Source organism: Glycine max, chromosome 6 (genome assembly GCF_000004515.6).
Source record: "Glycine max cultivar Williams 82 chromosome 6, Glycine_max_v4.0, whole genome shotgun sequence".
In the NCBI taxonomy this organism is placed as follows: Eukaryota; Viridiplantae; Streptophyta; class Magnoliopsida; order Fabales; family Fabaceae; genus Glycine; species Glycine max.
Window position 1 is genome coordinate 35,433,330 of NC_038242.2, and position 19,070 is coordinate 35,452,399.

At 31.2% G+C, this 19,070-nt stretch overlaps 2 pseudogenes; both read left to right on the top strand.

Moving 5' to 3' along the window:
• Nucleotides 1-278: 278 nt before the first annotated feature.
• On the top strand, nt 279-3,721 carry LOC106799063 (cytochrome P450 703A2-like; annotated as a pseudogene).
• Nucleotides 3,722-7,852: 4,131 nt separating this feature from the next.
• Nucleotides 7,853-8,909, top strand: LOC106799064 (uncharacterized; annotated as a pseudogene).
• Nucleotides 8,910-19,070: the final 10,161 nt, after the last annotated feature.

Genomic DNA, 19,070 nt, shown 5'->3' on the forward strand with positions numbered 1-19,070 from the left:
CCTTTGCATCACTATAAAACTGTTTTTAACGAGAAAAAATAACAGAATATAAGAACACATAAAGATTGTGAACTATTAAACTATACAAAGGTCTAAGAGAAAACTATTTTTATCCATTTAATCTAAAATATGATATAAAAAGGATCAAATCATAATTGAAAACAGGGCAAACATTCAATCCAATTGTTGCAAAAATGCATATCAAGATCAATGGAAACAAAGGGTTTGCTTGAAACAAAACAACTTTGTTTAGATCAAACACTTATTAGCATTAGAACATGGATTTGACAACATTTATCTCAACCTTATTCCTAGCTACACTAGCCTCTAAAATCATTTTACATTGGCTCATTGTAAGGTTTCTTTCTTCTCATAAGAACAAGCTTCCTTCGAGCCCACCAAGGTGGCCCATCATTGTTGGTAACCTCCTCCAATTATGGCAACTTTCATACAGAGACTTAGCATCTTTATGTAACAAATATGGACCTATAGTTTATCTAAAATTGGATAAAATTGATGTCATCACTACCAATGATTTTGATATTATACGCAAAATTCTTCTTAGCCAAGATGATGTTTTTGCCTCTCGCCCACATACTCTTGTTGTTGTTCATTTAGCATATGGGTGTGGTGATGTTGCATTGGCCCCCCTAGGCCCTCATTGGAAGCCCATGAGAAGAATTTGCATGAAACATTTGTTAAGAAGAAAGAGGCTTGAGTCATTCTCAAAACATCGTCTAGATGAAGTCCAACACCTTGTCAAGGATGTTTTGGTCCGAGCCCAAGATGAAAAGCCCATTAACTTAAGGGAGGTTTTGGGCACTTTTTCAATGAACAATGTCACTAGAATGTTGCTGGCAAAATAATATTTTGTATTTGAATCTTTAGGCCCTTTAGAGGCTATAGAGTTCATGCATAGAAAGGCAAGGAAGGATAATATGGGTGTGAAAAGAAAATAAGGGAAGTGAAAAAAAGAGTGGATGGTTTTCATTCCGAGATTATTGAAGAGCATAGAAAGGCAAGGAAAGATAAGAAGGGGACAAGAAAGGAGGGTGATGGAGATATGGATTTTGGGGGATGTTTTACTATCCTTAGCATGTGAAGATGGAAGCAAATTGACCCTAGGGGGTTAGTTTTACAAACTAATTCCCTAAGTAGGGCTGTTTCGAAACAATTGACCGAGGGGGTCTCTTCCTACAAAGTAGTCAACCATGCATACACGTGACTCACCATGCATGCTGGCAAAACAGGCTAGGACGCGGACACGTGGTTGTTTCGCCACTGCCACTAGCGAAATAGGTGGCAGAGCTGTTTTCGTCATTTTGACTGGCGATACAGGTGAGGTAGGCGTTCAACAGAGGTGCAAGCGTAGGTGTGCAGAGGTGCAGGCGTTCAACAGGTTCTGAAAATGGGAGTGGCGAAACATGTTGTTTATATATAGAAAAAAATAAATAAATAATTATGGAAACACTCTATTGACTAGCGTGTTGTCCATTTAAGATATCACAAATTCACAATATCCTTTTTTTAGGGGAAATTCACAATATCCTACGTGAATAAGATATGATAAATAATTTATGGAAACACTCCATTGACTAGCGTGTTCTAGTTTAATAATACGTTTCAAAAAACAATCCTTATTTGATTAAATGTTTCAAATATATTTGGCTGATTGATCATTTCATCATATGATGAAACTACTACCTTAATATGATGAAATGATCAATCACCACTCCCATTTGCAAAACCTGTTGAACGTCTGCACCTCTGCACACCTACGTTTGCACCTCTGCTGAATGCTACCTCACCTGTATCGCCAGTCAAAATGGCGAAAATAGCTCTGCCACCTGTTTCGCCAGTGGCAGTGGCGAAACAACCACGTGTCCTCGTCCCAGCCTGTTTCGCCAGCATGCATGGTGAGTCACGTGTATGCATGACTGACTACTTTGTAGGAAGAGACCCCCTCGGTCATTTGTTTCGAAATAGCTCCACTTACAGAATTAGTTTGTAAAACTAACCCCCTGAGTCAATTTGCTCAAAGATGGAAAAGAGCACATGAATGAAATAGAAATCAAAGTCTTGATTCAGGTATTAGTAATTTTATTTTAATTTTTTTCTTCTCTTTTTATGGGTTTATTTATTTATTTATTTATATACACGAAAATCCACTAGGATCAACTTAGTAGTAGGGAATTTAAATAGTTGACATGAAATTATAATTCTAGCTTTAATGTTGTTGCATATATATAAAAAAATTATATACACATAATGGTAATGGATTATGATAAAAAAAAAATCTCTCTCTTGACTTTGTATTTTTTTTGTTTTGGTGAATTCTTAACATGTAGATGGTTATTGACAATCTAAGTATAACTTATAACCTATGTCCTCATTAATGAATAATTTTAAATAGTCCAATAATATCTTTCTAATTACTAATTGAAGAAAATATTACATATCTTATGTTTGACATAGTGAAATAAAATGTAATGAAAGTGAATTGAGATGAAAATCTACTCTATTATATAAAAGCATCACCATGTTCATTCTCACTAAATTATAATTACATAAAAATTAATTATTATAATATTCTAATCAATAATATAATTATATATTATAATTAAAATTAATTAATAACACTAATATATATTTTTATTCTAATTAAGGTAATTATTTTAGTTACTATAACCAAACATGGTTAGAATATCCTAACTAATAAATAATTATATGTTCTAATTTAAATTAATTAGTAACATATATATTTTGATTCTAATTTAAATTTAAATTTAGTTAACACTAATAAGTTTTTTTTTATAATTATGCTAACTTTTTTATTACCAAATTGTCGTAAATATTTATAATAATAATAATAACATAATTTTTATTAATCAAGATATAATAGTTAAATACATATAAAAATTATAAATTATAAAATTAATACTTATGCAAGACACGAAATATTTTATTAGTTCTAAATTAAAAATTAAAGCAGAATATAAGAACGTAAATTCCATCTTATTTTACAGGTCATTTTACTCTTCAACTTCCTTTCGTTGCAAACAAAGGAAGGCTTAGTAATATACTCTAATCATTGGTATCATTACGTTTAACTGTGAAAATAACGATTGAGAATGTTGTTTAGGACATGATAGCCGCAACAATAGACACTTTAGTTGTCACCAACGAATTGGCAATGGCAGAAGTAATGAAACATCCACATGTTCTCCACAAAATCAAACAAGAACTTGACACAATCGTTGGCCCAAATGGAATGGTGTTAGAATCCAACCTACCCCACCTTAATTACCTATGTTGTGTCGTACGTGAAACTTTTCGCATGCACCCAGCTCGGCCCTTTCTTATACCGCACGAATCTCTCTATACAACCACTCTCTGTACAACCACATCACCGGCTACCACATACCCACCAAGACACTGTTATTTTAGGTTTAAATTGCACTTTTTATTCTTAATTTTTTAATTTTTGACAAATTTTACTCCCAATAAATTAATTTGGCACATTTTACTCCAATTTTAAAGAAATTTAAAGACTTTATCCTTTGTTATTTTACTCTTGACATAATTGTGCTTTTTATCCCTAACTTTTTATTTTTATTTTTGGTAAATTTTACACTTAATTTTTTACTTTTTAGCAAATTTTAGACCAACTTGATGAGAATCCTAAAACTGTCCAAATACAGGAACTTTTTATCAAACTCCTATCTTTTTTTTGTTGGACATGTGGCCTCAGAAATCTTAAGAAAGGGTGAATTAATTTCCCACTAACAAACTTTTAACCCCTTCTAAAAGAGATAGGCTCAGAATGCAGAAGAAGCAACAATCAATTTAATAATGTTCTTTAAACATGCAAGACAAAATTGATTGCAACAAAATAAATGAGATAAGGGAAGAGAGAATGCAAACACAGTTTTATACTGGTTCGGCAAATTCGTGCCTACGTCCAGTACTCAAGCAACCCACTTGAGATTTTCCACTCCTTTGTAAAAATCCGTTTACAAAGTCTAAACCACACAGGGACAACCCATCCCTTGTGTTCAGAATCCTTACAACTTAAGAGACCCTCGTCCCTTAATCAATCTCTTTGAATGAGAAGAAAGAAAGAAGAATTCTCTCTTGAAGAGAAAGTTATTGTGCCCAAGAAAAACTTAAGAGAGGATAAGACATTTTGAACAAGCAAAACTCTCTCTTCAAAATTCGTGCCCAAGTCACCTATTTATAGTCCTTTGATGGCCATTCACAAATTCAATCAAAAGATGTGACTGTTGACAGATTTTCTGAAAACTCTCCACTGGTAATCAACTACAATGTTTGTGTAATCGATTACACAGTTATAATTTGAAGGATCATGACTTTTGAATTTGAATTTCAGGAATTTCGTTGCTGGTAATCGATTACAGACATATGATAATTGATTACATGTTCAAAATTCAAATTTAAAACCCTTTTCAACAGTTCTTTTTCATTCTTCCCTTCTAGTAATCGATTACACTTCCTGATAATCGATTACCAGAGCCTTGCATGACTTTGAAACCATTTGTTTTGAGGCAAGGCTTGATCTTTAGTGAATCTTGAAACAAGGCTTTGTTTGTTGAAGCAATCTTGAATTAATCTTGAAGCAAATGCTTATCCTTTGAAGCGACCTTGTTTGATTCTTCTTTGGCATCATCAAAATTCATGTATTCATACATTCACATGTTTGTCATGTACATTGGTCAATTTTTGAAACTAGTGACTCAGGTATTTCTTTTAGAAGCCTACAGAATAATTAGAATTCCTTATTATCTGGAAAAATATGAAATAGTAGATTTGTGCGTCCCCATCTTCCTTGAGGAGGCTTGTATGTTATTTCTTTATTTCTCCTCTGTTTTCTTTTCCAATGGTCAACTTCTGAAACTATCAAATTAGGTTTGTTCTTCTCTTCTTTGTGTATTAACCCCTTACAGTGCTTAGATGGCTTCTATAGGTAAGAAGCATTGATTTTTTGCTTATTTTTTATGGGAGAAGGAATTCATGATTGATAGTATGAAACCCATGTTTTTAAAATCTTCAACAGCTAAATATAATTTAAGTATAGAATTTCAAATTTGAAGATCAGGCTTAAATCCTGCCTCCTACCTCTCACATAACATGGTTTCTACATCCCTTACTCTTTTGCATTTGCACAACAATCTAAGCATAATTCACAAAACATTTTGTGAATATCATAACTGGCCATCTTTTATTGCCTAATTCCCACATGCACTAAAGTACTTGAATTTCATGTTTAATGACAGTTTGATCTTTAATGAACATTTTAAATTGTTGCTACTAAAAATTAAGTTAAATTAACCTATCTACTAATAGTATAATACTTTTTGAAGCAAATGTATGTAAGACGATATTTCTTTTAATTGCTAATTTGTTAAGTTTTCTTTCTTCTATTTCTTTTTACATATTTATGATTTAGTATGTGCATGTAATAAGCCTGAAGCCTGGATTTCTTTTTTCTCTACCAACCATGTTAAGAACCTGAACTTGTTGTTTTCTACAATTTGCTTTCACATGCTGTTTTTTTTGTTTCTTTCACTTATTATCGAACTTCGTGGAGTTCATTAATTAACCTCTAAAATAAAATAAAATAACAGGTTGAAATGGGGTTTAAGCGTAATGTTCTGCTTAATAATTTTGCTTTTATTTCTAAAATAATTTATTCTAATGAATGCACAAATATTGTTTGGAGTAAGATTTTGAAGCTACTTTTTTAAGCTGCCATCTATGACAACACAACACTCATCCCAACGTTGTTCAATTAACTATTTAAGTATCTTTGGATGCTATGACTAACTTTCCAACTGGGTGGAAAGTTAATTTGGATTGGAAGTATGGATCTTTAGGACTCAACCGTGTACCCCATCTTATTTCTAATACTTATTTTATTTTTAATCAACATAAAGAACATAATTTTATTAGATAGATGGTAGCTAGCAGTACCAAAATTTTAATAATCATAAAAAATTGCAACTTGCAATAAAATATGTGAAAATACTGGTGGATTGTTTTGTTATCATAGATGTCACTTGTTAGGAGAATTATTGATGTTCTTTTCACTTAATTATGGGATCTTCTTTCCTTCATGTTGTTTTTCATGTACTTTATATTATTGCATATAGGTGGAAGATCTCACGAAGGTAGGAGAAAATTTAAGAGCAAAACTTGGATTGCACGAACGCAGAATAAGTAAGCATGTGTTTTACTTTTTTTAGTTTATATAAAGAACATATATCTCCAAATTGAATAGTGTGAAATACAGTTTCTGTGTAAGTGTTACAATATTGTTTAACATGGCAAAAGGAAGAAAATAAAGGTTGGTGTGTGGATAATAAGCATGAATGCCCATGTTGTTAGGTAGTGGTTGCTTGAGATTAGGTGATGATGATTGTGCTAGGTGTAAATAGTTTTACCTCACTAGCAAAGAAAATTCGATCCTTTTCATAATCTTTAGAATTGTAAATCCATGAGTTGCAAACAAAGTGCATTGTTCCATGATTAGGAATGTCTTCAAGAGCTCACGAGGAAGAACTCAACTTGCATATAATTTTTTTTTATAAAAAATGCTCTAGGAATTCCCATGTCTCTGTCCCATTCAAAATGAATATTGGATGCAGATTGGCCAACTCCCAAAGTTGGTATCGAGGTAATGATGCCTTCCAAATAGGTCTTCTTTTTGACTAGTCCATTTCCATTTGCTACAAAAGTTCAAAATATAAATTCAAGACTATATTAAGATTGTTTTGTGTTTGAGTAATATATGTTTAATAGTAATACTATCACATTAACTCCAATATATTAATGCCATTGAAATCATTCATATGATAATGTCTCCTCTACAGAACTAGGTGGACCTCACACACTCTTCATCAAATGCGAAGGCCCTTGAATCTACTGTCACCTTTAACCCTTATATATGTTATGTACTATACCAAGAGATATATAGTGTTTGAATCATTTTGGAACTATCATAGCAAATATGAACAAATATTAATTACACTTCTATACATTAATTTTACCCATGTGGTACATTGTGTGTCATAAATTTTTATTTCAACTCTAACTTTTGAAGCATAATAATTAAAAGTGGAGTATATATATAATATTAAACACACTTAATAAGTTGAACGCTAATGATTTATCATAACTTTGTTCAACTTAATTAATTAATAACACTCATTTGTTAATCAAGGACACCTAGCAAATAAATATATAGTATTGTTCATACCCCTACTAATATTCTCTATCCTATTATTATTTTATTATTAATCAGGGAAGATTGTTTTGCTTATTCTTACAAATAATTTTTATCAAGTTAATTTCTAAAACATAAAAATGTTAGTTTTTCCTTTTTTTCCTCTTTTGTTAGAGTGCTTTTATGAACGGTTTATTAAAGTTAATGATATCCTTTTGTTATTTTATTACTTTTCTTTTAGTTATATAGTGTGGATAGTCAAGAAATGGAAAGTTGTATAGTTGATGCTTCAGCTGCTTCAAAAAACGTAGAAGAGATGAAAAAAAGGAAGAAAAACTTGAACAAGCATTTTTCATTATTATTAGTGTTGCCACTATGCTTTTGGGTGCAATGACTTGGTATCATGACAAGTACTTTGTTAAGGAACCTGCTCGAAATTTGGAATTAGAAAGGCATAACTTCCTCAATTGTCTATATAGGGGAATAGAAAATGGTTGCATTGAACAATTACGGGTCAGTAAAAAGGCATTTTTTAAGCTTTGTAGAATTTTACAAGAGAAAGGGCAATTGGTAAAAACAAGAAATGTTCCTATAATTGAAGTTGTGGCAATGTTTTTGCATATCCTTGCTTCCAACCTAAAGTATAGAGTTGTGCACTTTAGTTATTGTAGATCCATGGAAACAATAAGTAGGCAATTCAAGAATGTCCTGCGAGCTATAATGAAAGTTAGCAAAGAATATTTGAAGTTCCATGACTATAATCTAGAGGGCTCGATGGAAAACAAATGGAGATGATTTAAGGTAAGTTTGTCATTTGTTAGTAATTATAAGGTACTTTAAGTGATTATAACTTATTTTTTATTTTGAAATGTTTTTAGAATTCGATTGGAGCACTTGATGGGATACATATTCCAGTAATAGTTGTTGGAGAAGATAGGCCTGGATATTGTAATAGAAAAGGTGATATCTCTACAAATGTTTTAGGAGTTTGCGGTCCAGATTTAAGGTTTATATATGTGTTGCCTGGGTGGGAAGGGTCAGCAGGAGATTCTTGAGTATTGCGAGACGCCTTGCATCGTCAAAACCGTCTCCATATTCCAAATGGTAATATCATGAAATGATGATACTTTATTTAACATGTAAAATAAATATGCATGATTTTTTATATATAATATTTTTTACACCATTGTAGGTAAATATTTTCTTGTGGATGCAGGGTATACAAATGGCCCTGGATTTTTAGCACCTTATCAAGGGACTAGATATCGGAAACACCCCTCAAAACTACAAGGAGTTATTTAATCTTCGTCATGCAAGTGCAAGGAATGTTATTGAAAGGTCATTTGGGGTATTGAAGAAAAGATGAAGTATATTAAGAACTCCTTCTTTTTTTGATATAGAAACACAAATAAGAATTATTAATGTTTGTTTCATGCTACATAATTTCATAAGAGATGAGCAACAAAGTGATCCAATTTTGGAAGCCCAAGACTTGGAACTTTTATCTAATGACAATGAGTTAACTAATCAACAAATGGAAAGAGTCACAAATAATATCGGAGATAAGGTCACAACTATCCAAGCAACTGTGGAATGGATAAGATTTCGTGACACTTTAGCAATGAATATGTTTACCACCTATCAAATAAGAATAAACTTTGATTAGAGAGATGTTTTTAGTGGATTTGGATTTTGTTTCTTATGTGTAATTGACTCTATGCTCATGTATGCGTGATACTTTGGATTTTTGTATTTCATAATACTTTGAATTTTGTTTTCTTTTTATGTGTAATTAACTTTATACTTTCATAGAATGCTAATTTGACATGTCTCAACTTTATATATATATGTAATTATATATGTGAGATTTTTTTTTGTCTAGAGAAATGGAATCAAGCAATGTGAAGAACAAGTCAAGTGGAAAAATAAAGATGTCTAGTGAGGACACAAGAAGTTACTTCACATGGAATTTGGAAATAGAGCGTGTGTTAGCTGATGTGCTTAGAGATCAAAGAAATTTAGGCAATAAAGGTGATGGAAATTGGAAACCAAAAGCATACAGTACTGCAACTCAAATTTTGTCCAAGCATTTTGGAGTTCACTTCATGGCAGATAATGTTAAGAACCGTTTTAAGCTTTGGAGAACATGGTATGGAATTGTGAGTGACATTCTTAGTCAAAGTGTATTTGACTGGGATAGCACAAAGTACATGATTACTGTTGAAAATGAAATTGCATGGAATGAATATGTTAAGGTAGTCAATCATCTTTTTAATTTTATTTATTATTCAATTGTAGTTATTATTTATGTTGTTATTAACATGTTTCTATTTTTTTTTCAAGTCACATGAAGAGACCAAATGATTTCGATTCAAAGTAATTCCTAATTGGGATGATATTGTAGACTTATGTGCAAAGGATAGAGCTACTGGACTCAGAGCAGTAAATGCATTAGATGCAGATGATATCATGAGTAAAGAAGCAAATGAAGAGGAAGCAATTTACAGTGTGAGTATTGACTTAGAGGGATCAAGTTCTGCCACAAGAAAAAACATTCACCCAAGTAAGAATGGAGAGAAAGAAGAAATGATTTCCTCAATGAAAGAAGTAGTCGAGTCATTGAAAGAATTTGTTGAAGTGATGAAGAAGAAGATGAAGAACAAAAAAAGATGGAGATAAAAGAAGCTCAAGAAGTGGCACATGAAGTGGTGAATGAGCTAGATAATATACCTAATTTTAATGGTGCATTTCGACATAGAGCAATCGATTGGTTGACAGAAAATCCCATTAAGTTTGTGATTATAAAAGCTCTTCCATTGGATGAGAAGAAGATTACATCTCGTCTTTTATGCCTTGATGCCAAATTATAGGTACATTTGATATCATGACAAGTATGTTGATGTTGTATAATTATGTTTTACATTTATATCTCTCATTTTATATAACAAATTATGTTTTAACAAATATGATTTGTTCAATAGCACTTAACATTATGTTTTCTTCTGCATAAAAGATGTGAAGGAATTCCTATGCTAAAGCAAATGCAATTAGAAAATTTGGAATTATTTTGGAAATTGGACTTATTTTGTGCTAGATTTTGCTTCAGTCCAAGTCTTTTTTTGGTGTAATTGCATTACTGGCCAATGACTTCTACAGAAAACAAGTTTTATCTATAGGCTTCTAAATAACATTCCAAGGTGAAATGGTACTAAACATTTTTTATGTTGTGAGTTTTGTAGTGGGTCGTAAATGGAATAATGATATAAATAGTTAAATTAATATATTTTTAATTGAAATAGATTAAAATAGTACATATTTATTGGAATACCACACTCGACAAATAATATATAGAATTTATTAATGAAAAAAATAATTATTTTATTAATTTTTTTTATTCAAATATAAAATTTTAAAAAAAGCATGCATTTGATTATTTTATCAAAATAAGAAATTTTGAAAATGAAGAAATTCAATTTCTTTATCCAAACACAAAATTTTGAAAATGAAGAAATTTAATTTTTTATCCAAACAGAATTTTAAAAAGGAAGGAATTTAAATTGAAGCATTTGAAATTTTCTGAATTTAAAATTCTTTGGAATTTTGAATTGCCTCATCCAAACACACTCTAAGGTCGAGATTGCTAGGGAATCTCCTTTCAAGCACGAGGTGGCAATTGACTAAGGGGAATATTATAGGTCATGCTTAGTGCTTGTGTGAAGAACTTCTATTTCAGAGGGTCCACAATCGGAGTTGTGGTTTTAGGAGGGCCATCATCCATAAGGAAACCCTCAAGGAATGAACTTAGTCATGTCGACCATGCTTGTATGCAAGAAGAAGATCACAAAGGAAACCCTAGCGGAGTCATCATCTCCTTCATACAAGAATTATTTAATTTCTACTCAGCTTCAAATTGTAGCTATCAGTATATTCTTCTAACTTTAATTCTTCAAGGTTGTTGGTATATATAGACTTCTTCAACAAGTAGATGTTGTCTCTAAACGGTCTTCATTTTGTGTTTAATCTTGTGTTTGAAGAAGGTGTACGTTGGTGCATTAAATGAGCATTAATGCATGTTTAGTCCATGATACACCGCTCTACCTATCTTCCTTGAGCTACACTTCAACAGTTGGCTTCAATGGTCACATCTACTTTAGACTAGAGCAAATACAATGTTATCGTTTGATGATGTATAAGATGCAACTTAAAGACTTAGTAAATATTTGCATCTAATATAAATTATTGAGGTTCTTGATTCATCTTATGACTCAACAAATAGGCATGCAATCCCAATACATAAACTAAACACACATTTAGTTACAAATCTTAAACCCAATAATCTTGCACAATAAATCAGGGACAAACATGAAAAGGAAAAAAAAAATCCACCATTTTAAGAAGTTATGTCAATACTTATCCCATTCTATTATAAAAAATGAGTTAGAAAAATGATAAAAAAAAATTTGGAAAAAAAATTTGTTTCTAACATCCAACATTGGATTCATGATAGCCAATAGCCAAAAAGGCACCAACAACGCGTGCTCTTCCCACATGCCATAAATGGCCTACAAATAGGATGGATCCTAGCACAAAACAAAATAAAATTGTAAACCCAAACAGTCAATGTCAAACCCAATATGATTTTAAAAAGTCAATTTAAAACCATGGTGAAAGAATCAAAATAAAAACTACTTATAAAATGCAACATTGTAAGAGATATGTATCAACATATAAAAAATAGACAATATAATTCAATATCAGTTTTTTGTTAATTGACCAGAGTATTTTATTTGAGCATAGACTGCTATTCAAGAAAAGTTTTAGTAGAAACTTCCAAAGTTGAAGAGATCATAGACACTACAAATAAAACAAAAAAGTTATAGAAAGTGTCAATCACACATTTAATCAAACAAATAAAAGAAATGAGTGTGAATCCGACATTGCAATGAAATAGGTAAAGAAAGATTCACAAAAATGGAAAAAAAAAATTACAAAGACTAATAGACATGCACCCAACATGAATGAAACATTTCTCAAATCCAACTTTAAAAAAACATTGACAGAATAACCAAACAATGGGGGAAAAATAAAGAAGGTTACCGTACATGAAAAGCTAAGATGATAACTAGAGAATGAAAGCCTACTCCTTTTTTACCCCTCAAACCCTAACACGCAATTTGACATATGTGAGCGTATGAAAATGGAACAATAAAAAAAAAGAAACTTATCATTTCACTTTTGGGAAGATGACTTGGGCGATAGCAACAGTAGTCTGTTTGATTTGTCAAACCCTAGCAAAAGTAAAAAAAATAATCTCAAAATGAGAATAAAAAAGGAATGCTAAAAAGAAAACAAACGAATTGGCAAATGTAAAGAGGAAACCTGATTTCAAGCAACCCAAATAGAAGATGAGTAGGCTTCATTAGAATGCCCAAACACTTAGTTGATTTTTTTATAAGATGGGCTTAGTGTATTAAGACTAATTTTCCCCCAAAAAATGGATTACTATCACAAATTCATAAAGGTGCTTTGAGAAATTTTTGAGTAATTTTTCATCTTTTTTTTAAAGACGGGCATAGCTTTTTACTAAAAGAAAGTAATGGTTTAAGAGTAATTTTCCCCCAAAATCATATAGGTATCAAAATTTTAGAAAGGAGGTTTGAGTAATTTTCCTAGCCTAAATAATTTATAGGTTAAGTTGCAATTTTGGTTCTCCTATTTCTAGATCAAGACTTTAGTCCCCATATTTTCTAAAATAAGTCATTTTGATCCTTCCGTCAATTGACCATTCGAAGTCAAACGTTGGCTTTGATGACATATTGGTGCTAACGTAGAGCTTATATAGGCGGTTAACATTAGGCTTATATGATATAAGATTAAATGAAGTGAAAAATAAAAAGTGTCTTAATTGGAATTTAACTCATAATCCTTTATTCATTGACAATGCAATAAACCACTAACACACTTGTTTTGTTTAGTTAAATACATTAACATTATTTTCTATGTATCATAAGTCAAGAGTTTTTTTCCTTTCAAATTATCCAAATTTATAAATTAAAAAATATTTAATATATAAATATTTTTAATTTTATTTTATATCATATTTTGAATAGTTTACATATTTTTAATTTTATTTTACCAATTTATATTTAAATTTCATAACTTAATATGTAAATTATTTACATAATTTTTTTTTAAATTGATTTTAATATACATGTTATTTTTACTCTAATTATTTATGTAAAATTAAAAAATGTTAATATAGTTAACTAAACATTGTAAAAGATATGTGTTAACGTAAAAAAAACACATAACATAGTTCAATTCCAATCTTTTATTTTTAGATCAGAGTATTTTTTTTAGAGCATGAACTGCTATTTAAGAAAAGTTTTAGTAGAAACTTCCAAAGTTGACGAGAAGTTATAGACACTAAAAATAAAACAAAAATTTATAGAAAGTATCAATCACACATTTCATCAAACAAATAAATGGAATGAGTGCCAACCCAACATTGCATTGAAATAGGTAAAGAACAATCACAATTTGGTAAGACTAATTGAAAAGAAAGATTCACAATAATGAAAAAAATTGACTAATTGCAAAGACTAATAGACACACACCCAACATGAACGAAATATTTTTCAAACCTAGCTTTCAAGATAAACCATTGACAAAATAATCAGATAAAGTGGAAAAAAGAAAGGAGGTTATTGTATCTGAAAAACTAAGATGATAATTGGAGAATGAAAGCCTAGTCCTTTTTTACCCCCTCAAACCCTAACATGCAATTTGACAAATGTGAGCATATGAAAAGGGAACGATGAAAAAAAAGAGAAACTTATTGTTTCGCTTTTGGGAAGTTGACTTGTGGGATATCAATGCTAATCAGTTTGATTTGTCAAACCCTAACAAAAGTTGAAAATTCAAAAATGAGAATAAAAAAGTAATGCTAAAAAGAAAAACAAACGAACTGACAAACGAAAAGAGAAAACCTGATTTTAAGCAACCCAAATAGAAGATGGGTAGGCTTCAATATAGTGCAAATATAATAAGTCGCAGGAGTGCACCCACATGTTATGGAGGGGGAGTTGGGGGGCATGGCCCCCTCAAATTTTTATTTTTCTTTCGATAATGTATGGACATATTTGAGTGATGAGATTTATAATTTCTTGTTGCTTGAAGAACAATCATAGTTATATGGCTAATTTAATATATGCAAAACTAATTTAGGATATGTTCGACACATAATTATAGGGATTATATATATATATATATATATATATATATATATATATATATATATAAGAGTTACATGAATATGATTGATGCATACATAATTATGCATTAAATACGGATTGAGTAAAAAAATACAATATATAGAAATTACAACTGCCAATTATAGATATTGATTTGGTTAAATTTTTTTGTTTATAATTTATGAAGGCAACAATAAAGTTTGAAGGAATTAAGTTTATATCTCATGATTTATTCTTAAATTATAATTTTAATAGTAATATTATTTTATTTAAAGAAATCTTATTTGGATATATTTGACCAAATTTTAGTTATCATATAATCAGTTTTTATCTTTTGCTTTTTTAAATTATAAAATTAATAGTAATTTTATATTTTTTAAGAAATATTATCGAAATGTTTTTTTTCAAATTTAGTTATTATATAATCAAATTTTATTTTCCTTACACTTTGTTAAACTTTATTTTTTTTTTCAATTAAAGGAGGTCTTATTTTCCAAATCTCATATAAACAAGTATCATTTATCGCAAGAGACAAAGACGAAAAGACACCTCATCATACAAAAAAATATTTTTATTTTTTTTATATTTTAAAATTGATGTTTCAATATTTTATATTTATAGAAAATAAATATATTTGATTAATTATATATATATATATATATGTGTGTATATATATAGTATAATATAATACAATATACTATAATATTCATAATACTATTTGAAATAGATTAATTATAATGAGATAGTTATACATATCTTGTATAAAAAATTGAAGGCATATATTTATTGTATGAATTTTATTATTTTTTGTTGGCCCCCTATCATTTGAGTTTGGGTCCGCTCTTTTTGAGTCGAACTTTTTTCAATTTTTTTTTCTTTGAGATTGGCCTAATGTATTAAGACTAGTTTCCCCCCAAAAATAGACTATTGTCACGAATTCATAAAGGTGCTTCGAGTAATTTTTAAGTATATATTTTTTTTCTTTTTTTTAGAGACTAGCCTAGTTTCTATCTCTACTAAAAGAGAGTAATGGTTTAAGACTAATTTGTCCCCAAAATTAGTTAGGTATCAAAATTTCAAAAAAGTGGTTTGAGTAATTTTGCCAACCTAAAGAATTTATATAGAGAAAGTAGATAAATATGAGGGTAGGGAAAGGGTTAGGAGCACTAAAATAATTTTAAGATATTTTTAAAAGGTGGAAGTCGCCTTAGTAGTTTAGGGCTGCCTTTTAACAATCCCCACACTCAAAACGTTACATTCCATCTTCCACGCAACCCAAGATTGTTACTTTTTGCACCCTTTTTGGAGTTTTTTTTTTTACCTTCTGGATTGGTCATTTAAGAAGCCTAACAATAGGTGCATTCCATAATGTAATTTTACATTACAAATTGACTATTCTGATAGCCAAAAAGGATGCGAAATGTTTAATTATACAATTGGTCCCTTAATTATATTTTAAGATTCAATTTGATTCCTCAATTATTAAAAGATTTAATTTGATCCTTCAATTGTTTAAAATGAAACAATTATACCTTTTTGTCAGATTTGTTAATTTAATTGACAGAAAATGGTACTTTTACATTGGTTGTCAATATAGCCGATGTAAAATGTTGTGTTTTAAACCGGTTTCTATAGCAACTGATGTAAAATACTCAATTTGGGTAAAGCTCACTCACTCAATTAGTTTAACTAGGCGATGCAACTGAGGTTGTCAAACTCGAGAGTTTATATAGACTCTTGAGAGTTTCATAGACTCGACTCATGAACTTGTAAGAGTTCACTTCATATAAAAATAATAACATAATATCTATAAATAATATACTAATTAAACATTTCAACAATATAATAAAGCAAAATAATAAATCATAAATTTCACAATACATAAATAACCAAGCCTAGTAATGTATCACTACTAGATAATAACTTTCAGATGTTATAGTAGTGGTAGAGCATTCCTATTGAGGGTTTGATGTTATTAGAGAACAAGGGTTTGATGTTATTAGATGTAAGAATTTTTCAATTCGGGAACAACACACTAAATGGAATTATGTTGAACACTAAACAAACAAAAATAACCCCAAATGACTTATGTTTTGGTCTAATTTTCTTAACTTGCTAACTCGGTGGTAAACTTGAGAGTCTACCGAGTTTACTTAAAGTTTATCGAGTTTACCTAGAGTCTGCTAAAAAGAGAGTTTACACACGAGTAAACTCATAGAGGATAAGTGGACTCGTCAAACTCGTAAAAGTTAGCAAGTTAACTCGAGAGTTTGATAACCATGCAGCCACTGCATGTTCATTGTTTGTTCCATCCAAAGCAACCAAATTGACTTTGAATTGAATTGGGAAGAAGCATAATTGAAGTTTGCAAAGGAAAGATTTAGCTATCTCTCCAAATCAACACAATCAGAACCCTAATCCTAAATTCCCAAATTAGTGGACCCCAAATCACCATCTTTGACTCCGTTGCAACCCTCCACGTCGCCATCTCCGGCCCCACTACAACCCACCATGTCACCATCTTTGACCTTATTGTATAACCTTTTGCAGCTCTCACTGTTGTTTCGCAAATCCAAACAGTGCCTTACCTCGAGATCTAGATCCGATGAAACCCACCACGTCGCTCTCTGTGCCTCTTGTTGTCGAAGAGATCATTTTGCAAAGCCACTCTTCATTCTAAGATCTAGATCAAACACAAAGCATAAATGAGGGAGAAACAGTTTGGGGTGAAGGAGGAACATATTAGAAAAAGAGATGACATTGTGGAGGGAGAGGAAGTCCTGGAGTACGCGCGAACATGCCGTGAGTGGCGGTGTGCGGTGGCTCATGGTGGCGGCGCATGTTGGCTTTTCTTTTGAGTGGTGGTGTGTGGTGGCTTGCTTTTCTTTTTAGTGAGAAGGGTTACAAACTTATAGGAATGGTTAAAAAGAAAGAAAGGAAGAAGGTATGAGTCAATGTTAAAATTGGACGGAAATTTTATAATTATTTTATTTTAAACAAATAAGGGAGCAAATATTGAACCTTAAAATATAAGACAGTTGTTATATTCACTCCCCTTATATGCTAAAACACCCCCTCTTGTCATTTTTTCCCAAGCTATCCTTGAAATACACTTCGCTCTCTCTTTCTTTTCCAATATAATTATTTTCCAAAAAATGTATACCCCCTCTTAAGCAATTCTAAAATTTTGCAACCACACTCCAACATTTCCCATTTACACAAATGATGTCAATGTCAATGCAAATGCAACCTGGTTGATGAATGAAGTCCACAAACATCAGAATGACATCGAATTCAGATGATTTGGAAGCACCAGAATGACATCAAATTCAATTGTGCTAGATGTAGTTTAGGCATGGTTATGGACGAACTCATATTCAGGTCATGGTGCTGGTGTTGTGGAAATATAAAAGGGTTTGATTGCTCACTTTATGTATCGTGTATTGACTCACAAAATTGTTTGGCGTAATTTAGGTAGGCCTATCGAGTTTGCAACTGGGAGAGGTGAGAAATAAGGACCAAGGGAACACTAGGAAGCATGGTAGGGTACTATGGAATATTGTTGATACCATCTGTTCCTTATAATGTTGTAGAATCAATATATATGTAAAGGAGTAGTAGTGTTTTGGAAGGAACTCCATGATGCATTTATGAGGTTGGGTCTGGCACTTCTTGTGACAAGCATAACCTTCACTTAATATTAATATAAATCCTTTTACTGTGGAAAAAAGTACACAAACACCAAAACAATAACTGTTATGATAAAAAGAAACACCAATGCAAACTATATCAGCATTCCTAGTACATTCATTAGACAAGAAGAACCCTTTGGAGCTCTTTGGTCCACAAGGCGAACAAATCCTCTCTAACACACAAGCTTGTCAAAACTAGCTCGTTAAGAACACTCACATTGAAAGCAAACTCATCAACCCTACACGAACTAGCTTTGCAGAACCTAGGAATCAAAAGCTCCAAATAAGGATCAAAATCAAGTTTGGAAGCATTGACCAACCAAACAATCTAGAAGAAGATCATCTTCCTTGATCATGCACGTGGTGAAATTCGAAGAAGCAATAACCATGAAGCCAATACCTTTTCTATAATCACTGAGGAATTCAAATCATTGCAACATTCATCTTCATGGTTATCCATTCTCACATAGCATAAATGGTTAGTCCCAATCGAGCATAATCTAGTGGAGGATCCAAAAACAAATTTGGATCGCTCCAACATTTTAACTCGTCGGTGTCGCAACCTATCTCATGATGGGAAGATGAAAGAAAATAAAAGAAGGCATCTTCTAAAAAAAGAAAACGAGTGGGATTCACCACCAATGTTTATTTAAGGAAAACGTTAGAAAAACCAAAAAGAGGTCTGCGAATTTTGAAAATACAGGTTTGGGAGTTGTTTACGCATAGGGAAGGTATTAACACCTCACGTGTCCGTCACAAGAGACGACAACCTTTAATCGAGTGTGCACAACGTGACTTCAAAATTATTTATTTTCTCAAGAGTAGTGAATTGCTTTTATTACATTATTTTTTTTAATATTTTTCGAGTCGACAAGGGTGTTG